The following is a 25,369-nucleotide window of genomic DNA, read 5'->3' on the forward strand; positions in this document are numbered from 1 at the left end:
TATTTTAGTGATACCTCCTCTACAGAATGATACTATGTCTCCTCTAGTCTAGTGATACCTCCTCTACAGAATGATACTAGGTCTCCTCTAGTCTAGTGATACCTCCTCTACAGAATGATACTAGGTCTCCTCTAGTCTAGTGATACCTCCTCTACAGAATGATACCAGGTCTCCTCTAGTCTAGTGATACCTCCTCTACAGAATGATACTAGGTCTCCTCTAGTCTAGTGATACCTCCTCTACAGAATGATACTATGTCTCCTCTAGTCTAGTGATACCTCCTATACAGAATGTTACTAGATCTCATCTATTTTAGTGATACCTCATCTACAGAATGATACTATGTCTCCTGTAGTCTAGTGATACCTCCTCTACAGAATGTTACTAGGTCTCCTCTAGTCTAGTGATACCTCCTCTACAGAATGATACTATGTCTCCTCTAGTCTAGTGATACCTCCTCTACAGAATGATACTATGTCTCCTCTAGTCTAGTGATACCTCCTCTACAGAATGATACTAGGTCTCCTCTAGTCTAGTGATACCGCCTCTACAGAATGATACTAGGTCTCCTCTAGTCTAGTGATACCTCCTCTACAGAATGATACTATGTCTCCTCTAGTCTAGTGATACCTCCTCTACAGAATGTTACTAGGTCTCCTCTAGTCTAGCAATACCTCCTCTACAGAATGATACTATGTCTCCTCTAGTCTAGTGATACCTCCTCTACAGAATGATACTAGGTCTCCTCTAGTCTAGTGATACCTCAACAGAATGATACTATGTCTCCTCTAGTCTAGTGATACCTCCACTACAGAATGATACTAGGTCTCCTCTAGTCTAGTGATACCTCCTCTACAGAATGATACTAGGTCTCCTCTAGTCTAGGGATACCCTCTCCACAGAGTGTTTCTAGGTCTCCTCTAGTCTAGTGATACCTCCTCTACAGAATGTTACTAGATCTCATCTAGTTTAGTGATACCTCCTCTACAGAATGATACTATGTCTCCTCTAGTCTAGTGATACCTCCTCTACAGAATGATACTAGGTCTCCTCTAGTCTAGTGATACCTCCTCTACAGAATGATACTATGTCTCCTCTAGTCTAGTGATACCTCCTCTACAGAATGATACTAGGTCTCCTCTAGTCTAGTGATACCTCAACAGAATGATACTATGTCTCCTCTAGTCTAGTGATACCTCCACTACAGAATGATACTAGGTCTCCTCTAGTCTAGTGATACCTCCTCTACAGAACGATACTAAGTCTCCTCTAGTCTAGTGATACCTCCTCTACAGAATGTTACTAGATCTCATCTATTTTAGTGATACCTCCTCTACAGAATGTTACTAGGTCCCCTCTAGTCTAGTGATACCTCCTCTACAGAATGATACTAGGTCTTCTCTAGTCTAGGGATACCCTCTCCACAGAGTGTTTCTAGGTCTCCTCTAGTCTAGTGATACCTCCTCTACAGAATGATACTATGTCTCCTCTAGTCTAGTGATACCTCCTCTACAGAATGATACTAGGTCTCCTCTAGTCTAGTGATACCTCCTCTACAGAATGATACTAGGTCTCCTCTAGTCTAGTGATACTTCTTCTACAGAATGATACTACCCTCCCTTTAGTTTGCTGATACAGTATAGTCTCTTCAACTAGAGAGAGACAGACATTGTGAAGGTAGAGAAATACAAATATATTGAGAAAAAGCAGAATTGCAGAAGAGCAGAAATAGAGAGACATGGAGTGAGAGTAGTATACATGTTAATGAAGGGTGGTTTATTCTTCCGCCAACAACATGTACGTAGACAATAAGAATGTGACAAGTGTCACGGGTCAAAACAACATTTCATTCATACTCCGGTGGACTGTTTTTCAGAACATTGCTGCGAAAGTGAATGTCTTTGCGACTGTCGCAAGGTCCTTTGTCGTGCTTACTGGGCTGCTACAGCAACAGGATCAACTCCGTCTAATTTTAATACATCACACTCACAACCATAAGCTGTTTTCTGTATGCTCACCTTCATTACCTTGTAATTAATGATGTTGTTGTGGTGGATTTTTTTTCCTATAATAATGAAAAAAAAGTAGCTAAAGTTAAAGTATGCTCTGGTCATTAATTGAACTGACTAGCTAGCTAGCTAGGTAGCTAGCAACAAACCAAAACACTGTTTAGAAAGTTGATCTTAGTTGCCAGGCTTGCTGGATTGACATTCACTAAATTCATGAATGGGTTAATTGGTATTCAAATAAGGCAAGTATGCTATCGTTTTGTGATTGTACTTCATCATAACGACAACGACAAGTTTGCTGTCAGACAACAATAGAATATTCATGATGTCACTGCGCCAACTGTCCACAGACATGTCGATAGACCAAGTGTAATCCAGCCTTAATAACTTCACCATGCTCAAAGGGATATTCAATGTCTGCTTTTAATTGTTTTACCCATCTACCAACAGGTGCCCTTCATTGCGAGGCATTGGAAAACCTCCCTTTTTGGTTGAATCTGTGTTGGAAATTCACTGCTCAACTGAGGGTTCTTGACTCAATACATTTAAATTATTTTCTTAAAAACTTATTGTCAATAGGGGGGCGCTGTTTTCACTTTGGAAAAAATCATGCCCAAATTAAACTGCCTCGTACTCTATTCTAGATCGTACAATATGCATATTATTATTACTATTGGATAGCAAACACTCAAGTTTCTAAAACTGTTTGAATTATATCTGTGAGTAAAACAGAACTCATTTTGCAGCAAACTTCCAGATAGGAAGTGAAAAATCTGAAATCGAGGCTCTGTTTCAGGGCCTGCCTATTCAATTTCCTAATATTTATCGATATGCATGCACTTCATACGCCTTTCACTAGATGTCAACAGGCAGTGGAAGGTGGAATGGGGTGTCTAGCTTGATCTGAGGTCGAACAAGAGCTCTTGGAATGACGTGTCCAGAATTTCCTTTCTCTACCTAGGCGCGGGAAGCACCTCCATATTGTCTTATGATAAGCGTTCGGTATACACGGCTAATATCTCCGGCTCTGTTTTTATTTGATACATATTAGAAAAACATCATAAAGTAGGTTTTTTCAACCGAGTTTCATCAGTTTATTCAATGTTTATTGGGACTTTTGGAGTTTTCCGTTCTTTGCGTCGAGAGAAACTGGGAACGTCATCAACATTGGCTAGCATTGTGGCACGAATTCGACAGGAGAAAAGGACATTCTAAAACCAAACAACGATTTATCCTCGACCTAGGACTCCCTGTACAAGATTCTGATGGAAGCTCAACAAAAATAATAACAATTTATGATGTTATTTCGTATTTCTGTGGAAAATGTTATTCCTATTCTCTGCCGTTTTGGCGGGCGCTGTCTCGCAATAACGATAGCTGTTTGTTATGATAAAGTTATTTTTAAAAATCTAACACGGCGGTTGCATTAAGAACCAGTGTATCTTTCATTTGCTGTCCAACATGTAGTATTTTTATATAAAGTTTATGATCAGTTCTTTGGTCAGATTAGGTGAGTGTCCAAAATAGCTCCTGATATTCTGGGGAAATGTTGCTACATTTTCACAATGTATAACCACGGTTTGCAGCTCTAAATATGCACATTTTCGAACAAAACATGAGTGTATTGTATAACCTGATGTTATAAGACTGTCATCTGATGAAGTTGGTCAAGGTTAGTGATTAATTTTATATATTTTGCTGGTTTTTGCGAATGCTATCTATGCGGTGAATAAATGCGGTTGTGTGTTTGGCTATTGTGGTAAGCTAATATAATGCTATATTGTGTTTTCGCTGTAAAACACTTAAAAAATCGGAAATATTGGCTGGATTCACAAGATGTTTAACTTTCATTTGCGTTACACCATGTATTTTTCATAAATGTTTTATGATGAGTATTTAGGTATTTCACGTTGCTCTCTGTAATTATTCTGGCTGCTTTGGTGATATTTTTGATGGTAGCTGCAATGTAAAACTATGATTCATATCTCAAATATGCACATTTTCGAACAAAACATAAATGTATTGTATAACATGTTATAAGACTGTCATCTGATGAAGTTGTTTCATCAGATGATGTAAAAAAAGTCAAGGTGTGTAAATACTTTCTGAAGGCGCTGTATGTCCTTCACAGGAACACAATGAGCAGTGAGGTCACCAATGTGCTTGGATTAGTGAATGTGTCCACTACATCTGATGCTAATTGAAACCCTACGCCTTGGTTACTTTTTTAATGCATGTCTTTGTCATTTTATTGTGACCTTTATTCAGCTATATGAATATTGGCCCAGTGAGAATTAGTCTGTTACTCTATGCCTGCTAAATCCCTCCAGTTCCAATGATATACTGTACGTCCACAAGCATCCAGCCTCTCTCTCTACACTGAAGGGAAAAAATTGTCATGAAAAAGCAACATGAACAAGATTAAGAGAAGGGAGGCCATGGATCATTTCTATGAATATTTAAAACAAGTAAGGGAGGGCATGAATTAATTATTGAGGCTGCCAACTGAGCATGGTTTCATATAGACAGATAATGTAATTACTTGTTGAATTATGTGTGTGTGTTTGGGGGGTGGGTCAGAGGACAGGACTTGAACAAAAGCCAGAGGCTTTTCTCTCTTCACTCAACCACCGAGGATCCTCGGCTTAGACAAACCACAATTCCAGCCTGTGTTCTTCAAAATCAAATCAAATCAAACTGTATTTGCCACATGTGCCGAATACAAAATGTGTAGACCTTACTGTGAAATGCTTACTTACAAGGCCTTAACCAACAGTGCAGTTCAAGAAAGAGTTAAGAAAACATTTAGCAAATGAACTAAATAACAAAATAATAAAAAGTAACACAATAAAATAACAATATAAGGCTATATACAGGGGGTGGCAGTATCGAGTAAGTGTGCTGGGGTACAGGTTATTCGAAGTCATTTGTACATGTAGGTAGGGGTGAGGTGACTATGCATACATAGTAAACAGTGAGTAGCAGCAGTGTAAAAAACAAATGGAGGGGTGGGGGGTGGAGGGGTGGGGGGCGGGGGGGTCAATGTAAATAGTCCGGTCCCCAATTGATACATTTTTCAGCAGTCTTACGGCTTGGGGCTAGAAGCTGTTAAGGAGCCTTTTGGTCCTAGACTTGGCGCTCCAGTACCGCTTGCCGTGTGGTAGCAGAGAAAAGAGTCTATGACTTGGGTGAATGGAGACTCTGACCATTTTTTGGGCTTTCCTCTGACACTGCATAGTATATACAGTGGCTTGCAAAAGTATTCACCCCCTTGGCATTTTTCCTATTTAATTGCCTTACACACTGGAAATCAAATAGATTTTTGGGGGTTTATATCATTTGATTTACACAACATGCCTCCCACTTTGAAGATGCAAATATTTGTTATTGTGAAACAAACAAGAATTAAGACAAAAATACTGAAAACTTGAGTGTGTGTAACTAAACTAACAATACTTTATAGAGCCATCTTTTGCAGCAATTACAGATGCAAGTCTCTTGGGGTATGTCTCTATAAGCTTGGCACATCTAGCCACTGGGATTTTTGCCCATCTTCAAGGCAAAACTGCTCCAGTTCCTTCAAGCTGGATGGGTTCTGCTGGTGTACAGCAATCTTTAAGTCATACCACAGATTCTCAATTGGATTGAAGTCTGGGCTTTGACTAGGCCATTCCAAGACATAAACATGTTTCCCCTTAAACCACGTGAGTGTTTCTTTAGCACTATGCTTAGGGTCATTGTCCTGCTGGAAGGTGAACCTCCGTCTTAGTCTCAAATCTCTGGAAGACTGAAACAGGTTTCCTTTAGGGATTTCCCTGTATTTAGCACCATCCATCATTCCTTCAAATCTGACCAGTTTCCTAGTCCCTGCCGATGAAAATCATCACCACAATGATGCTGCCACCAGCATGCTTCACCGTGGGGATGGTATTCTCGGGGTGATGAGAGGTGTTGAGTTTGCGCCAGATGTAACGTTTTCCTTGATGGCCAAAAAGCTCAATTTTAGTCTCATCTGACCAGAGTACCTTCTTCCATATGTTGTTTGGTGAGTCTCCCACGTTCCTTTTGGTGAACACCAAACATGTTTGCTTGTTTTTTTCTTCAAGCAATTGCTTTTTTCTTGCCACTCTTCAGTAAAGCCCAGCTCTGTGGAGTGTATGGCTTAAAGTGGTCCAATGGACAGATACTGTGGAGCTTTGTAGCTCATTCAGGGTTATCTTTGGACTCTTTGTTGCCTCGCTGATTAATGCCCTCCTTGCCTGGTCTGTGAGTTTTGGTGGGTTTGTTGTGGTGCCATATTCTTTCCATTTTTTAATAATGAATTTAATGGTGCTCCGTGGGATGTTCAACGTTTCTGATATTTTTTTATAACCCAACCCTGATCTGTACTTCTCCACAACTTTGTCCATGACCTGTTTGGAGAGCTCCTAGATCTTCATGGTGCCACTTGTGTCACGTTCCTGACCTATTTATGTTAGTTTTTGTGTGTTAGTTGGTCAGGACGTGAGGTTGGGTGGGCATTCTATGTATTCTGTTTCTATGTTGGTTTCGGTTTGCCTGGTATGGCTCTTGATTAGAGGCAGGTGGTTTGCGTTTGCCTCTAATTAAGAGTCATATTTAGGTAGGGCATTCTCACTGTTTGTTTGTGGGTGATTGTCTCCTGTGTTTGTGTCTGCGCACCACACGGGATTGTTTCGGTTGTATTTCATTTTGATGTAGTCTGTTTCCTGCTCGTGTGTTCTTCCTGTCGTTATGTAAGTTCCATGTTCAGGTTTCGTCTACGTTGTCCGTTTGTTATTTTGTATCATTTCTAAAGTATAGTTCGTGTCAGTGTTCGTTTTGTTCAATAAATTCATTATGTCATCACACCTCGCTGCGCATTGGTCTACCAATCCTTCTCTCCTCACCTCATCCGAGGATGAGGAGAGCGTCACCCGTTACAGAATCACCCACCTACCGAGGACCAAGCGGCGGGGGAGAGCTCAACAGAGCAATCAGGACTCGTGGACTTGGGAACAGATCTTGGAAGGAAAAGGACACTGGGCGCACATTGGGGAATATCGCCGCGCTCGTGAGGAGATGGAGGCAGCGAGAGCCCAACAGCGGTGGTATGAGGAGGCAGCAAGGAGACGTGGCTGGAAGCCCGAAAAGCCAGGGGAGCAGCTGGAGGCACTGGGGAGTGCAGAGGCTACCGGAGAGAGGAACCGGAGCTATGAGGGAACGCGTCTGGCACGGAAGCAAAAAAGGCCCGTAAGTAATTCCCAAAAATTTCTTGGGGGGGGCTAGGAGATAGTGGGCCAAGGGCAGGTAGGAGACCTGCGCCCACTTCCCAGGCTTACCGTGGAGAGCGGGAGTACGGGCAGGCGCCGTGTTACGCAGTAGAGCGCACGGTGTCTCCTGTACGAGTGCATAGCCCAGTGCGGGTTATTCCACCTCCCCGCACTGGGAGGGCTAGATTGGGCATTGAGCCAGGTGTCATGAGGCCGGCTCAACGCGTCTGGTCTCCAGTGCGTCTCCTCGGGCCGGCATACATGGCACCTGCCTTACGCATGGTTTCCCCGGTTCGCTTACATAGGCCGGTGCGGGTTATTCCACCTCCCCGCACTGGTCGGGCAACCGGGAGCATTCAACCAGGTAAGGTTGGGCAGGCTCAATGCTCAAGAGTGCCAGTACGCCTCCACGGTCCGGTATTTCCGGCACCACCTCCCCGCCCCAGCCTAGTACCTACAGTGTATACACTACGCACTAGGCTACCAGTGCGTATCCTGAGCCCTGTTCCTCCTCCACGCACTCTCCCTGTAGTGCGTGTATCTAGCTCGGTGCCTCCAGTTCCGGCCCCACGCACTAAGCTACCAGTGCGTCTCCAGAGCCCTGAACCCACTGTATCTTCTCCCCCTACTAATCCTGATGTGCTTGTCCTCAGCCCGGTGTCACCAGTGCCGGTACCACGCATCAGGGATAGAGTAGGCTTTGAGAATACAGTGTGCCCTGTCCCTGCTCCCCGCACTAGTAGGAAGGTGCTTGTCATTAGCACGGTGCCTCCAGTTCTGGCACCACGCACCAGGTCTACAGTGCGCCATATCCGGCCAGAGCCATCCGTCTCCCCAGCGCCATCTGAGCCATCCGTCTCCCCAGCGCCATCTGAGCCATCCGTCTCCCCAGCGCCATCTGAGCCATCCGTCTCCCCAGCGCCATCTGAGCCATCCGTCTCCCCAGCGCCGTCTGAGCCATCCGTCTGCCAGGAGCCTGCAAAGCCGCCCGTCTGCCATGAGCCTGCAAAGCCGCCCGTCTGCCATGAGCCTACAGAGCCGTCAGCCAGACAGGAGCCGCTAGAGCCATCAGCCAGACAGGAGCCGCTAGAGCCGTCAGCCAGACAGGATCTGCCAGAGCCGCCAACCAGACAGGATCTGCCAGAGCCGCCAACCAGACAGGATCTGCCAGAGCCGCCAACCAGACAGGATCTGCCAGAGCCGCCAACCAGACAGGATCTGCCAGAGCCGCCAACCAGACAGGATCTGCCAGAGCCGTCAGAGAGCCATGAGCAGCCAGAGCCGTCAGAGAGCCATGAGCAGCCAGAGCCGTCAGAGAGCCATGAGCAGCCAGAGCCGTCAGAGAGCTATGAGCAGCCAGAGCCGTCAGAGCGCCATGAGCAGCCAGAGCCGTCAGAGCGCCATGAGCAGCCAGAGCCGTCAGAGCGCCATGAGCAGCCAGAGCCGTCAGCCTGCCATGAGCGTCGAGAGCCGTCAGCCTGCCATGAGCGTCGAGAGCCGTCAGCCTGCCATGAGCGTCGAGAGCCGTCAGCCTGCCATGAGCGTCGAGAGCCGTCAGCCTGCCATGAGCGTCGAGAGCCGTCAGCCTGCCATGAGCGTCGAGAGCCGTCAGCCAGCCATGAGCATCGAGAGTCGTCAGTCAGCCATGAGCTGCCCTTCAGCCTGAAAAGGCTAGATACCCAGAACTGCCCATCAGTCCAGAGCTGTCTCTCTGTCCGGAGCTGCCTTTCAGTCCGGAGTTGCCCCTCTATCCTGATCTCCCTCTCTATCTTTATCTACCTCTATAGTCTTATCTATCCCTCTGTCTTGGTTTATCTCTCTGTCCCGGTATTGTCATTATTAGATATGTTATTAGGAGGATTTTGTGGGGGAAGTAAGAGGGTGGACATTCTTGAAGGGAGGGGGCTAGGATGGATTATGGTGGGGTGGGAACCGCGCCCGGAGCCTGAGCCACCACCGTGGTTAGATGCCCACCCAGACCCTCCCCTAGACTTTGTGCTGGTGCGTCCGGAGTTCGCACCTTGTGGGGGGGGTACTGTCACGTTCCTGACCTATTTATGTTCGTTTTTGTGTGTTAGTTGGTCAGGACGTGAGGTTGGGTGGGCATTCTATGTATTCTGTTTCTATGTTGGTTTCGGTTTGCCTGGTATGGCTCTTGATTAGAGGCAGGTGGTTTGTGTTTGCCTCTAATTAAGAGTCATATTTAGGTAGGGCATTCTCACTGTTTGTTTGTGGGTGATTGTCTCCTGTGTTTGTGTCTGCGCACCACACGGGATTGTTTCGGTTGTATTTCGTTTTGATGTAGTCTGTTTCCTGCTCGTGTGTTCTTCCTGTCGTTATGTAAGTTCCATGTTCAGGTTTCGTCTACGTTGTCCGTTTGTTATTTTGTATCATTTCTAAAGTATAGTTCGTGTCAGTGTTCGTTTTGTTCAATAAATTCATTATGTCATCACACCTCGCTGCGCATTGGTCTACCGATCCTTCTCTCCTCACCTCATCCGAGGATGAGGAGAGCGTCACCCGTTACAACTTGCTTGGTGGTGCCCCTTGCTTAGTGGTGTTGCAGACACTGGGGACTTTCAGAACAGGTGTAAATATATTGAGATCATGTGACAGATCATGTGACACATATTGCACACAGATGGACTTTATTTAACTAGTTATGTGACTCCTGAAGGTAATTGGTTGCACCAGATCTTATCTAGGGGCTTCATAGCAAAGGGGGTGAATACATATGCATGCAACACTTTTCCTTTTATTAACTTTTGGAATTTTTGGGAAATTTTCATTTCATATCACCAATTTGGACCATTTTGTGTATGTCCATTACATGAAATCCTTTTAAATTACAGGTTGTAATGCAACAAAACAGGAAAAATGCCAATGTGGATGAATACTTTCGCAAGGCACTGTTGGTCCTGGATGGCAGGAAGCTTGGCCCCAGTGATGTACTGGACCGTACGCTTTACGCTCTGTAGCGCCTTATGGTCAGAAGCCGAGCAGTTACCAAACCAGGCGGTGATGCAATTCATCAGGATGCTCTCGATGGTGCAGCAGCATGACTTTTTGATGATCTGGGGACCCATGCCAAATCCTTTCAGTCTCCTGATGTGGAAAAGGTGTTGCGTGCCCTCTTCACAACTGTATTGGTGTGTTTGGACCATGATAGTTAGTTGGTGATGTGGACATCAAGGAACTTGAAACACTCAACCCTCTCCACTACAGCCCTTCGATGTTCATGGTGGCTTGTTTGGCCCACCTTTTCCTGTAGTCCATGATCAGCTCCTTTGTCTTGCTCACATTGAAGGAGAAGTTGTTGTCCTGGCACCACACTGCCGGGTCTCTGACCTCCTCCCTATAGGCTGTCTCATCGTTGTCGGTGATCAGGCCTACCACTGGGCAATAAATTGCAATGTCTGTACTGTGAGACGCCTTAGACAGCGCTACAGGGAGACAGGATGGACAGGAGACAGGATGGACAGCTGATCGTCCTCACAGTAGCAGACCATGTGTAACAACACCTGCACAGGATTGGTACATCCGAACATCACACCTGCGGGACAGCTACAGGATGGCAACAACAACTGCCAGAGTTACACCAGGAATGCACAATCCCTCCATCAGCGTTCAGACTGTCCGCAACAGGCTGAGAGAGGCTGGACTGAGGGCTTGTAGGCCTGTTGTAAGGCAGGTCCTCACCAGACATCACTGGCAACAACGTCGCATATGGGCACAAACCCACCATCGCTGGACCAGACAGGACTGGCAAAAAGTGCTCTTCACTGACGAGTCGCGGTTTTGTCTCACCAGGGTTGATGGTAGGATTCGCGTTTATCATCGAAGGAATGAGCGATACACCAAGAGCTTTACTCTGGAGCGGGATTGATTTGGAGGTGGAGGGTCTGTCATGGTCTGGGGCGGTGTGTCACAGTACCATCGGACTGAGCTTGTTGTAATTGCAGGCAATCTCAACGCTGTGTGTTACAGGGAAGACATCCTCCTCCCTCATGTGGTACCCTTCCTGCAGGCTCATCCTGACATGACCCTCCAGCATGACAATGCCACCAGCCATACTGCTCGTTCTGTGCGTGATTTCCTGCAAGACAGGAATGTCAGTGTTCTGCCATGGCCAGCGAAGAAATGTTCAGGAACTTGCAGGTTTCTTGGTGTAACATCTCACAGCAAGAACTGGCAAATCTGGTGCAGTCCATGAGCAGGAGATGCGCTGCAGTACTTAATGCAGCTGGTGACCACACCAGATACTGGCTGTTACTGTTACTTTTGATTTTGACACATTATTCCATTTCTGTTAGTCACATGTCGGTGGAACTTGTTCAGTTTATGTCCCTGTTGTTGAATCTGTTATGTTCATACAAATATTTACACTTGTTAAGTTTGCTGAATATAAACGCAGTTGACAGTGAGAGGACGTTTCTTTTTTTGTTGAGTTTAGGTATTACAGACTCGGTCAGTGAGTGGCTGAAAAGTGAAGACTCTTGCCAGTTTGTCACAGCGTGCTTTTATTACATTTCCAATGATTGCACGTTGGCCAATAGAAAAGATTGGAGTGGAGATTTACTCGCTCGCCTACGAATTCTCAGAAGACAGCCCAACCTCCGCCCCCTTTTTCTCCATCTTTTCTTTGGGCAAATGATAGGGATTTGGGCCTGTTCCTGAGGAAGCAGGAAATCATTTGCGTCAGACTCGTTAAAGGTTAAAGCTTCATCCAGTTCGAGGTGAGTAATCGTTGTTCTGATGTCCAGAAGTTATTTTCAGTTATTAGAGACGGTAGCAGCTACATTATGTACAAAAGTTACAAACCAAGCAAAATAGTTAACAAAATAAGACAGTTGGTTAGGAGCACGTAAATTGTCAGCCATCCTCTCTGGTGCAATACACACGCACACACGCAAATACGTACCCGTGCACATGTGCGCACACACACACAAACACACACAGATGGCTTGCACACATGATTGACAAACTAAAAGACATTGCTCCATTCATTGATTGACACTGAGAAGCCCACACACAAAATCCTCCCACACTGGTTGGACACAAACATTGGTAGCACATGAACACATTGTCTGATGTAAGCGTAAACCTCCTGTTCTCTCCAGGATAATGTCTAGAACAGTCTCCACGTCAAGTTGACAACACAAAAACAGCAGCTGTAAAGAACAACAGTAAAAAAATGTAACTAAATATGTGAGAGAGAGAGAGAGAGAGAGAGATGTTTTCTACACCTCTCCTTGTCTCTTCTCTGAACATAATGCAGTTCTCTGGCACTCAGTCAAGTCAAACAGGTATTGACTTCAGGAGCACTTCTCTCTCTATGAATATTTGAAAGCACAACAATATCACAGATGTGAATATATCCCAGGATGAACATGGCTGGGTTTCTGTGTGTGTGCACATGTGAGTGCATGTGTGTGTGTGTAGAGAGAGAGAGAGAGAGGGGGCAGGTGCAAGGTTTGCTGCATGCATACACTTATCTTCTCAAGGTCAACACACTTGCCTTAGTATCACATACCAACACACACACACACACACGCGTGCACACACACACATACAGTGCATTCGGAAAGTATTCAGAGCCCTTGACATTTTGTTAAGTTACAGCCATATTCTAAAATGTATTAAATTGTTTTTTCCCTCATCAATCTACACACAGTACCCAATAATGACAAAGCAAATGTTTTTTTTTTTATGTTTGCAAATGTTTAAAAATAAAAATCTAAAACATAACATTTACATAAGTATTCAGACCCTTTACTCGGTGCTTTGTTAAGGACCTTTGGCAGCTATTACAGCCTTGAGTCTTCTTTGGTATGAAACTACAAGCTTGTCAGACCTGTATTTGGGGAGTTTCTCCCATTCTTCTCTGCAGATCCTCTCAAGCTCTGTCAGGTTGGATGGGGAGTGTCGCTGCACAGCTATTTTCAGGTCTCTCCAGAGATGCTCGATCAGGTTCAAGTCCGGGCTCTGACTTTTTTCTTGGCTTGGCTGTGTCAGACGGGCTGTGTCTTGGCTGATCTTTGTCCTGTGGGACGGGGAACCTTCACCCCAGTCTGAGGTCCTCAGCGATCGGGAGCAGGTTTTTTATCAAGGATCTCTCTGTACTTTGCTCCGTTGATCTGTCCCTCGATCCTGACTAGTTTCCAGTCCCTGCCTCTGAAAATAATGCTTCACCACCATGCTTCACCGTAGGAATGGTGCCAGGTTTTCTTCCAGACAAGACACTTTGCATTCAGGCCAAAGAGTTCAATCTCTTTCATTTATTTGTATTTGTATTTTATTTCACCTTTATTTAACCAGGTAGGCCAGTTGAGAACAGGTTCTCATTTACAACTGCGACCTGGCCAAGATAAAGCACAGCAGTGCGACAAAAACAACAACACAAGGTTACACATAAACAAACGTACAGTCAACACAAATAAAATAAATCTATGTACAGTGTGTGCAAACGTAGAGGAGTAAGGAGGTAATGCAATAAATAGGCCATAAAGGTGAAATAATTACAATGTAGCATTAACACTGGAGTGATAGATGTGCAGATGATGATGTGCAAGTAGAGTTACTGGGGTGCAAAAGAGCAAAAAGATTAAAAAAAACAATATGGGGATGAGGTAGTTGGATGTGCTTTTTACAGATTGGCTGTGTCCAGGTACAGTAAGCTGCTCTGACAGCTGAGGCTTAAAGTTAGAGAGGGAGATATAAGACTTCAGCTTCAGTGATTTTCGCAAATCGTTTCAGTCATTGGCAGCAGAGAACTGGAAGGAAAGGTGGCCAAAGGAAGTGTTGGCTTTGGGGATGACCAGTGAGATATACCTGCTGGAGCGTGTGCTACGGGTGGGTGTTGCTATGGTGATCAGTGAGCTGAGATAAGGCGGGGCTTTACCTAGCAAAGACTTATAGATGTCCTGAGCCAGTGGTTATGGCAATGAATATGTAGCGAGGGCCAGCCAGCGAGAGCATACAGGTCGCAGTGGTGGGTAGTATATAGGGCTTTGGTGACAAAACGGATGACACTGTGATAGTCTACATCCAGTTTGCTGAGTAGAGTGTTGGAGACTATTTTGTAAATGACATCGCCGAAGTCAAGGATCGGTAGGGTAGTCAGTTTTACAAGGGTATGTTTGGCAGCATGAGTGAAGGAGGGTTTGTTGTGAAATAAGAAGCCAATTCTAGATTTAATTTTGGATTGGAGATGTGAGTCTGGAAGGATAGTTTACATTCTAACCAGACACCTAGGTATTTGTAGTTGTCCACATATTCTAAGTCAGAACCGTCCAGAGTAGTGATGCTAGTTGGGCGGGCGGGTGTGGTCAGCAATCGGTTGAAGAGCATGCATTTAGTTTTTACTTGCGTTTAAGAGCAGTTGGAGGCCACGGAAGGAGTGTTGTATGGCATTGAAGCTCGTTTGGAGGTTAGTTAACACAGTGCCAAAGAAGGGCCAGATGTATACAGAATGGTGTCGTCTGCGTAGAGGTGGATTAGAGAATCACCAGCAGCAAGTGCGACATCATTGATATATATAGAGAAAAGAGTCGGCCTGAAAATTGAACCCTGTGGCACCCCCATAGAGACTGCCAGAGGTCCGGACAACAGGCCCTCCGATTTGACAAACTGAACTCTGTCTGAGAAGTAGTTGGTGAACCAGGCTAGGCAGTCATTTGAGAAACCAAGGCTATTATCAGACCAGAGAATCTTGTTTCTCATGGTCTGCATCCTTTCGGTGCCTTTTGACAAACTCCAAGCGGACTGTCAAGTGCCTTTTACTGAGGAGTGGTTTCCTTCTGGCCTCTCTACCGTAAATACCTTATTGTTGGAGTGCTGCAGAGATGGTTGTCCTTCTGCAAGTTTGTCACATCTCCACAAAGGACCTGTGGAGCTCTGTCGGAGTGACCATCGGGGACTTGGTCACCTCCCTGACCAAGGCCCTTCTCCCCCGATTGCTCAGTTTGGCCGAGCGGCCAGTTCTAGGAAGATTCTTTGGTGGTTCCAAACTTCTTCTATTTAAGAATGATGGAGGCCACTGTGCTCTTGGGGATCTTCAATGCTGCAAACATTTTTGGTACCCTTTCCCAGATCTGTGCCTCGACACAATCTGGTGCTGGAGCTCTTTGGACAACTCCTTTGACCTCATGGCTTGGTATTTGCTCTGACATGCACTGTCAACTGTGACCTTATATTGACAAGCGTGTGCCTTTCCAGATCACGTCCAATCATTTGAATTTACCACAGGTGGACTCCAGTAAAGTTTTAGAAACATCTAAAAGATGTTCAACGCAAACAGGATGCACCTGAGCTCAATTTCGAGTCCCATAGCAAAGGGTCTGAATTCTTTTTAAAATACATTTTCAAATAATTCTACAAACATTTTTTTGCTTTGTCATTATGGGGTATTGTGTGTAGATTGATGAGGATATATATATACTTTTTGAATCCATTTTAGAACAATGCGGGAACGTAACAAAATGTGGATAAAGTTGAGGGATGTGAATACTTTCTGAATGCACTGTACACACACAACGCCTGTGTATTCTTCTCCTCCATTCCTCTCTACCAGTTTAAACATCCTGGAGGGCCACTGTAGTTCATATGGGCCAATATTCCCCCTTTCCTCTGGTAGACTTTTGATTCGTCCCAGTCTGGCTCTTACATGGAGCCCTTTGGGATGAGTAGTCCAAATGTCTTCTCATCTGTCTGATAGCCTTGAGAACTGGTTTTATCTCAGAAACTTATTCTGTACCACTCTCCACTCTCCACTCTTCTCCTGTACCACTCTCCACTCTTCTCCTGTACCAATCTCCACTCTTCTGCTGTACCACTCTCCACTCTTCTCCTGTACCACTCTCCACTCTTCTCCTCTACCACTCTCCTCTCTTCTGCTGTACCACTCTCCTCTAATCTCCTGTACCAATCTCCACTCTTCTGCTGTACCACTCTCCTCTCTTCTGCTGTACCACTCTCCTCTAATCTCCTGTACCAATCTCCACTCTTCTCCTGTACCACTCTCCACTCTTCTCCCGTACCACTCTCCACTCTTCTCCTGTACCACTCTCCACTCTTCTCCTCTACCACTCTCCTCTCTTCTGCTGTACCACTCTCCTCTAATCTCCTGTACCAATCTCCACTCTTCTGCTGTACCACTCTCCACTCTTCTCCTGTACCACTCTCCACTCTTCTCCCGTACCACTCTCCACTCTTCTCCCGTACCACTCTCCACTCTTCTCCTGTACCACTCTCCACTCTTCTCCTGTACCACTCTCCACTCTTCTCCTGTACCACTCTCCTCTCTTCTGCTGTACCACTCTCCTCTAATCTCCTGTACCAATCTCCACTCCTCTCCTGTACCACTCTCCTCTCTTCTCCTGTACCACTCTCCTCTCTTCTGCTGTACCACTCTCCTCTAATCTCCTGTACCAATCTCCACTCTTCTCCCGTACCACTCTCCACTCTTCTCCCGTACCACTCTCCTCTCTTCTCCTGTACCACTCTCCTCTCTTCTACTGTACCACTCTCCTCTCCTCTCCTGTACCACTCTCCACTCTTCTCCCGTACCACTCTCCTCTCTTCTCCTGTACCACTCTCCTCTCTTCTACTGTACCACTCTCCTCTAATCTCCTGTACCAATCTCCACTCTTCTGCTGTACCACTCTCCACTCTTCTCCTGTACCACTCTCCACTCTTCTCCCGTACCACTCTCCACTCTTCTCCCGTACCACTCTCCACTCTTCTCCTGTACCACTCTCCTCTCTTCTGCTGTACCACTCTCCTCTAATCTCCTGTACCAATCTCCACTCTTCTGCTGTACCACTCTCCACTCTTCTCCTGTACCACTCTCCACTCTTCTCCTGTACCACTCTCCTCTCTTCTGCTGTACCACTCTCCTCTAATCTCCTGTACCAATCTCCACTCCTCTCCTGTACCACTCTCCTCTCTTCTCCTGTACCACTCTCCTCTCTTCTGCTGTACCACTCTCCTCTAATCTCCTGTACCAATCTCCACTCTTCTCCCGTACCACTCTCCACTCTTCTCCCGTACCACTCTCCACTCTTCTCCTGTACCACTCTCCACTCTTCTCCTGTACCACTCTCCTCTCTTCTCCTGTACCACTCTCCTCTCTTCTACTGTACCACTCTCCTCTCCTCTCCTGTACCACTCTCCTCTAATCTCCTGTACCAATCTCCACTCTTCTCCCGTACCACTCTCCACTCTTCTCCTGTACCACTCTCCACTCTTCTCCTGTACCACTCTCCACTCTTCTCCTGTACCACTCTCCTCTCTTCTCCTGTACCACTCTCCTCTCTTCTCCTGTACCACTCTCCTCTCTTCTACTGTACCACTCTCCTCTCTTCTCCTGTACCACTCTCCTCTAATCTCCTGTACCAATCTCCTCCTGTACCAATCTCCTCTCTTCTCCCGTACCACTCTCCTCTCTTCTGCTGTACCACTCTCCTCTAATCTCCTGTACCACTCTCCTCTAATCTCCTGTACCAATCTCCACTCCTCTCCTGTACCACTCTCCTCTCCTCTCCTGTACCACTCTCCTCTCTTCTCCTGTACCACTCTCCTCTCTTCTCCTGTACCACTCTCCTCTCTTCTCCTGTACCACTCTCCTCTAATCTCCTGTACCACTCTCCTCTAATCTCCTGTACCAATCTCCTCTCTTCTCCTGTACCACTCTCCTCTAATCTCCTGTACCACTCTCCTCTAATCTCCTGTACCAATCTCCACTCCTCTCCTGTACCACTCTCCTCTCTTCTCCTGTACCACTCTCCTCTCTTCTCCTGTACCACTCTCCTCTAATCTCCTGTACCACTCTCCTCTCTTCTCCTGTACCACTCTCCTCTCTTCTCCTGTACCACTCTCCTCTCTTCTGCTGTACCAATCTCCTCCTGTACCAATCTCCACTCCTCTCCTGTACCACTCTCCTCTCTTCTCCTGTACCACTCTCCTCTCTTCTCCTGTACCACTCTCCTCTCTTCTACTGTACCACTCTCCTCTCTTCTGCTGTACCAATCTCCTCCTGTACCAATCTCCTCTCTTCTCCCGTACCACTCTCCTCTCTTCTCCTGTACCACTCTCCTCTCTTCTCCTGTACCACTCTCCTCTAATCTCCTGTACCACTCTCCTCTCTTCTCCTGTACCACTCTCCTCTCCTCTCCTGTACCACTCTCCACTCTTCTCCCGTACCACTCTCCACTCTTCTCCTGTACCACTCTCCACTCTTCTCCTGTACCACTCTCCACTCTTCTCCTGTACCACTCTCCTCTCTTCTGCTGTACCACTCTCCTCTCTTCTCCCGTACCACTCTCCTCTCTTCTCCTGTACCACTCTCCTCTCTTCTACTGTACCACTCTCCTCTAATCTCCTGTACCAATCTCCACTCTTCTGCTGTACCACTCTCCACTCTTCTCCTGTACCACTCTCCACTCTTCTCCCGTACCACTCTCCACTCTTCTCCCGTACCACTCTCCACTCTTCTCCTGTACCACTCTCCACTCTTCTCCTGTACCACTCTCCACTCTTCTCCTGTACCACTCTCCTCTCTTCTGCTGTACCACTCTCCTCTAATCTCCTGTACCAATCTCCACTCCTCTCCTGTACCACTCTCCTCTCTTCTCCTGTACCACTCTCCTCTCTTCTGCTGTACCACTCTCCTCTAATCTCCTGTACCAATCTCCACTCTTCTCCCGTACCACTCTCCACTCTTCTCCTGTACCACTCTCCTCTCTTCTCCTGTACCACTCTCCTCTCCTCTCCTGTACCAATCTCCACTCCTCTCCTGTACCACTCTCCTCTCTTCTGCTGTACCACTCTCCTCTAATCTCCTGTACCAATCTCCACTCTTCTCCCGTACCACTCTCCACTCTTCTGCTGTACCACTCTCCTCTCTTCTCCTGTACCACTCTCCTCTCTTCTACTGTACCACTCTCCTCTCTTCTCCTGTACCACTCTCCTCTAATCTCCTGTACCAATCTCCTCCTGTACCAATCTCCTCTCTTCTCCCGTACCACTCTCCTCTCTTCTGCTGTACCACTCTCCTCTAATCTCCTGTACCACTCTCCTCTAATCTCCTGTACCAATCTCCACTCCTCTCCTGTACCACTCTCCTCTCTTCTCCTGTACCACTCTCCTCTCTTCTCCTGTACCAATCTCCTCTAATCTCCTGTACCAATCTCCACTCTTCTCCCGTACCACTCTCCACTCTTCTCCTGTACCACTCTCCTCTCTTCTCCTGTACCACTCTCCTCTCTTCTACTGTACCACTCTCCTCTAATCTCCTGTACCAATCTCCACTCTTCTCCCGTACCACTCTCCACTCTTCTCCTGTACCACTCTCCTCTAATCTCCTGTACCACTCTCCTCTAATCTCCTGTACCAATCTCCTCCTGTACCAATCTCCTCTCTTCTCCCGTACCACTCTCCTCTCTTCTGCTGTACCACTCTCCTCTAATCTCCTGTACCACTCTCCTCTAATCTCCTGTACCACTCTCCTCTCTTCTCCTGTACCACTCTCCACTCCTCTCCTGTACCACTCTCCTCTCTTCTCCTGTACCACTCTCCTCTCTTCTCCTGTACCAATCTCCACTCCTCTCCTGTACCACTCTCCTCTCTTCTACTGTACCACTCTCCTCTCCTCTCCTGTACCAATCTCCACTCCTCTCCTGTACCACTCTCCTCTCTTCTCCTGTACCACTCTCCTCTCTTCTCCTGTACCACTCTCCTCTCTTCTCCTGTACCACTCTCCTCTCTTCTCCTGTACCACTCTCCTCTCTTCTCCTGTACCACTCTCCTCTAATCTCCTGTACCAATCTCCACTCCTCTCCTGTACCACTCTCCTCTCTTCTCCTGTACCACTCTCCTCTCTTCTGCTGTACCACTCTCCTCTCTTCTGCTGTACCACTCTCCTCTCTTCTGCTGTACCACTCTCCTCTCCTCTCCTGTACCACTCTCCTCTCTTCTGCTGTACCACTCTCCTCTCTTCTGCTGTACCACTCTCCTCTCTTCTACTGTACCACTCTCCTCTCTTCTCCTGTACCACTCTCCTCTCTTCTGCTGTACCACTCTCCTCTCTTCTCCTGTACCACTCTCCTCTAATCTCCTGTACCACTCTCCTCTCTTCTCCTGTACCACTCTCCTCTCTTCTCCTGTACCACTCTCCTCTAATCTCCTGTACCACTCTCCTCTAATCTCCTGTACCAATCTCCACTCTTGTCCTGTACCACTCTCCTCTCTTCTCCTGTACCACTCTCCTCTCTTCTCCTGTACCACTCTCCTCTAATCTCCTGTACCACTCTCCTCTAATCTCCTGTACCACTCTCCTCTAATCTCCTGTACCAATCTCCACTCTTGTCCTGTACCACTCTCCTCTCTTCTCCTGTACCACTCTCCTCTCTTCTCCTGTACCACTCTCCTCTCTTCTGCTGTACCACTCTCCACTCCTCTCCTGTACCACTCTCCTCTCCTCTCCTGTACCACTCTCCTCTCTTCTCCTGTACCACTCTCCTCTCTTCTGCTGTACCACTCTCCACTCCTCTCCTGTACCACTCTCCTCTCCTCTCCTGTACCACTCTCCTCTCTTCTCCTGTACCACTCTCCTCTCCTCTCCTGTACCACTCTCCTCTCTTCTCCTGTACCACTCTCCTCTCTTCTCCTGTACCACTCTCCTCTCTCCTCCTGTACCACTCTCCTCTCTTCTGCTGTACCACTCTCCTCTCTTCTCCTGTACCACTCTCCTCTCTTCTCCTGTACCACTCTCCTCTCTCCTCCTGTACCACTCTCCTCTCTTCTGCTGTACCACTCTCCTCTAATGTCCTGTACCAATCTCCACTCTTCTCCTGTACCACTCTCCTCTCTCCTCCTGTACCACTCTCCTCTAATGTCCTGTACCAATCTCCACTCTTCTGCTGTACCACTCTCCTCTCTTCTCCTGTACCACTCTCCTCTCTCCTCCTGTACCACTCTCCTCTAATGTCCTGTACCAATCTCCTCCTGTACCACTCTCCTCTCTTCTACTGTACCACTCTCCTCTCTTCTGCTGTACCACTCTCCTCTAATCTCCTGTACCACTCTCCTCTCTTCTCCTGTACCACTCTCCTCTCTTCTCCTGTACCACTCTCCTCTCCTCTCCTGTACCACTCTCCTCTCTTCTCCTGTACCAATCTCCTCTCTTCTCCTTTCTTCTCCTCTCTTCTCCTTTCTTCTCCTCTCTTGTCCGGTACCACTCTTCGTAAATCTCCTGTACCACTCTCCTCTCTTCTCCTGTACCACTCTCCTCTCTTCTGCTGTACCACTCTCCTCTAATCTCCTGTACCACTCTCCTCTCTTCTCCTGTACCACTCTCCTCTCTTCTGCTGTACCACTCTCCTCTAATCTCCTGTACCACTCTCCTCTCTTCTCCTGTACCACTCTCCTCTCTTCTCCTGTACCACTCTCCTCTAATCTCCTGTACCACTCTCCTCTCTTCTCCTGTACCAATCTCCTCTCTTCTCCTTTCTTCTCCTCTCTTCTCCTTTCTTCTCCTCTCTTGTCCGGTACCACTCTTCGTAAATCTCCTGTACCACTCTCCTCTCTTCTCCTGTACCACTCTCCTCTCTTCTCCTGTACCACTCTCCTCTCTTCTGCTGTACCACTCTCCTCTCTTCTACTGTACCACTCTCCTCTAATCTCCTGTACCACTCTCCTCTCTTCTCCTGTACCACTCTCCTCTCTTCTCCTGTACCACTCTCCTCTCTTCTCCTGTACCACTCTCCTCTCTTCTGCTGTACCACTCTCCTCTCTTCTACTGTACCACTCTCCTCTAATCTCCTGTACCACTCTCCTCTCTTCTACTGTACCACTCTCCTCTCTTCTCCTGTACCACTCTCCTCTCTTCTGCTGTACCACTCTCCTCTAATCTCCTGTACCACTCTCCTCTCTTCTCCTGTACCACTCTCCTCTCTTCTGCTGTACCACTCTCCTCTAATCTCCTGTACCACTCTCCTCTCTTCTCCTGTACCACTCTCCTCTCTTCTCCTGTACCAATCTCCTCTCTTCTCCTTTCTTCTCCTCTCTTCTCCTTTCTTCTCCTCTCTTGTCCGGTACCACTCTTCGTAAATCTCCTGTACCACTCTCCTCTCTTCTCCTGTACCACTCTCCTCTCTTCTCCTGTACCACTCTCCTCTAATCTCCTGTACCACTCTCCTCTCTTCTCCTGTACCACTCTCCTCTCTTCTCCTGTACCACTCTCCTCTAATCTCCTGTACCACTCTCCTCTCTTCTGCTGTACCACTCTCCTCTCTTCTGCTGTACCACTCTCCTCTCTTCTGCTGTACCACTCTCCTCTAATCTCCTGTACCACTCTCCTCTCTTCTGCTGTACCACTCTCCTCTCTTCTGCTGTACCACTCTCCTCTAATCTCCTGTACCACTCTCCTCTCTTCTCCTGTACCACTCTCCTCTCTTCTGCTGTACCACTCTCCTCTCTTCTCCTGTACCACTCTCCTCTCCTCTCCTGTACCACTCTCCTCTCTTCTCCTGTACCACTCTCCTCTCCTCTCCTGTACCACTCTCCTCTCTTCTCCTGTACCACTCTCCTCTCCTCTCCTGTACCAATCTCCTCTCTTCTCCTGTACCACTCTCCTCTAATCTCCTGTACCAATCTCCACTCCTCTCCTGTACCACTCTCCACTCCTCTCCTGTACCACTCTCCTCTCTTCTCCTGTACCACTCTCCTCTAATCTCCTGTACCACTCTCCACTCCTCTCCTGTACCACTCTCCTCTCTTCTCCTGTACCACTCTCCTCTAATCTGCTGTACCACTCTCCTCTCTTCTCCTGTACCACTCTCCACTCTTCTCCTGTACCACTCTCCTCTCTTCTGCTGTACCACTCTCCTCTAATCTCCTGTACCAATCTCCACTCCTCTCCTGTACCACTCTCCACTCCTCTCCTGTACCACTCTCCTCTCTTCTCCTGTACCACTCTCCTCTAATCTCCTGTACCACTCTCCACTCCTCTCCTGTACCACTCTCCTCTCTTCTCCTGTACCAATCTCCTCTAATCTCCTGTACCACTCTCCTCTAATCTCCTGTACCACTCTCCTCTCCTCTCCTGTACCAATCTCCACTCTTCTCCTGTACCACTCTCCTCTCTTCTACTGTACCACTCTCCTCTAATCTCCTGTACCACTCTCCTCTCCTCTCCTGTACCAATCTCCACTCTTCTCCTGTACCACTCTCCTCTCTTCTGCTGTACCACTCTCCTCTAATCTCCTGTACCACTCTCCTCTCCTCTCCTGTACCAATCTCCACTCTTCTCCTGTACCACTCTCCTCTCTTCTACTGTACCACTCTCCTCTCCTCTCCTGTACCAATCTCCTCTCTTCTCCTGTACCACTCTCCTCTCCTCTCCTGTACCACTCTCCTCTCTTCTCCTGTACCACTCTCCTCTCTTCTCCTGTACCACTCTCCTCTCCTCTCCTGTACCACTCTCCTCTCTTCTCCTGTACCACTCTCCTCTCTTCTCCTGTACCACTCTCCTCTCCTCTCCTGTACCACTCTCCACTCTTCTCCTGTACCACTCTCCTCTCTTCTCCTGTACCACTATCCTCTAATCTCCTGTACCACTCTCCTCTCTTCTCCTGTACCACTCTCCTCTCTTCTGCTGTACCACTCTCCTCTCCTCTCCTGTACCACTCTCCTCTCCTCTCCTGTACCACTCTCCTCTCTTCTCCTGTACCACTCTCCTCTCCTCTCCTGTACCACTCTCCTCTCCTCTCCTGTACCACTCTCCTCTCCTCTCCTGTACCACTCTCCTCTAATCTCCTGTACCACTCTCCTCTCCTCTCCTGTACCACTCTCCTCTCTTCTGCTGTACCACTCTCCTCTCTTCTGCTGTACCACTCTCCTCTAATCTCCTGTACCACTCTCCACTCCTCTCCTGTACCACTCTCCTCTAATCTCCTGTACCACTCTCCTCTCTTCTCCTGTACCACTCTCCTCTCCTCTCCTGTACCACTCTCCTCTCTTCTGCTGTACCACTCTCCTCTCCTCTCCTGTACCACTCTCCTCTCCTCTCCTGTACCACTCTCCTCTAATCTCCTGTACCACTCTCCTCTCTTCTCCTGTACCACTCTCCTCTCCTCTCCTGTACCACTCTCCTCTCTTCTGCTGTACCACTCTCCTCTCCTCTCCTGTACCACTCTCCTCTCCTCTCCTGTACCACTCTCCTCTCTTCTCCTGTACCACTCTCCTCTCTTCTGCTGTACCACTCTCCTCTCCTCTCCTGTACCACTCTCCTCTCCTCTCCTGTACCACTCTCCTCTCTTCTCCTGTACCACTCTCCTCTCTTCTCCTGTACCACTCTCCTCTCTTCTCCTGTACCACTCTCCTCTCCTCTCCTGTACCACTCTCCTCTCCTCTCCTGTACCACTCTCCTCTCTTCTGCTGTACCACTCTCCTCTCTTCTGCTGTACCACTCTCCACTCCTCTCCTGTACCACTCTCCTCTCTTCTCCTGTACCACTCTCCTCTCTTCTGCTGTACCACTCTCCACTCCTCTCCTGTACCACTCTCCTCTCTTCTCCTGTACCACTCTCCTCTCTTCTGCTGTACCACTCTCCTCTCTTCTGCTGTACCACTCTCCACTCCTCTCCTGTACCACTCTCCTCTCTTCTCCTGTACCACTCTCCTCTCTTCTGCTGTACCACTCTCCTCTCTTCTCCTGTACCACTCTCCTCTCTTCTACTGTACCACTCTCCTCTCTTCTCCTGTACCACTCTCCTCTAATCTCCTGTACCACTCTCCTCTAATCTCCTGTACCACTCTCCTCTCTTCTCCTGTACCACTCTCCTCTCTTCTCCTGTACCAATCTCCTCTCTTCTCCTTTCTTCTCCTCTCTTCTCCTTTCTTCTCCTCTCTTGTCCGGTACCACTCTTCGTAAATCTCCTGTACCACTCTCCTCTCTTCTCCTGTACCACTCTCCTCTCTTCTGCTGTACCACTCTCCTCTCTTCTCCTGTACCACTCTCCTCTAATCTCCTGTACCACTCTCCTCTCTTCTGCTGTACCACTCTCCTCTCTTCTCCTGTACCACTCTCCTC

General features: G+C 47.4%; 1 protein-coding gene across 1 annotated transcript in view; it reads left to right on the top strand.

The window, feature by feature from the left end:
• Positions 1-25,369, top strand: part of LOC129831799 (calsyntenin-2-like) — a 681,146-nt gene that overhangs the window by 94,248 nt on the left and 561,529 nt on the right. The gene's annotated exons all lie outside the window — the stretch shown is intronic.

The sequence above is a fragment of the Salvelinus fontinalis genome, chromosome 33 (genome assembly GCF_029448725.1).
Source record: "Salvelinus fontinalis isolate EN_2023a chromosome 33, ASM2944872v1, whole genome shotgun sequence".
NCBI classification, from domain to species: Eukaryota; Metazoa; Chordata; class Actinopteri; order Salmoniformes; family Salmonidae; genus Salvelinus; species Salvelinus fontinalis.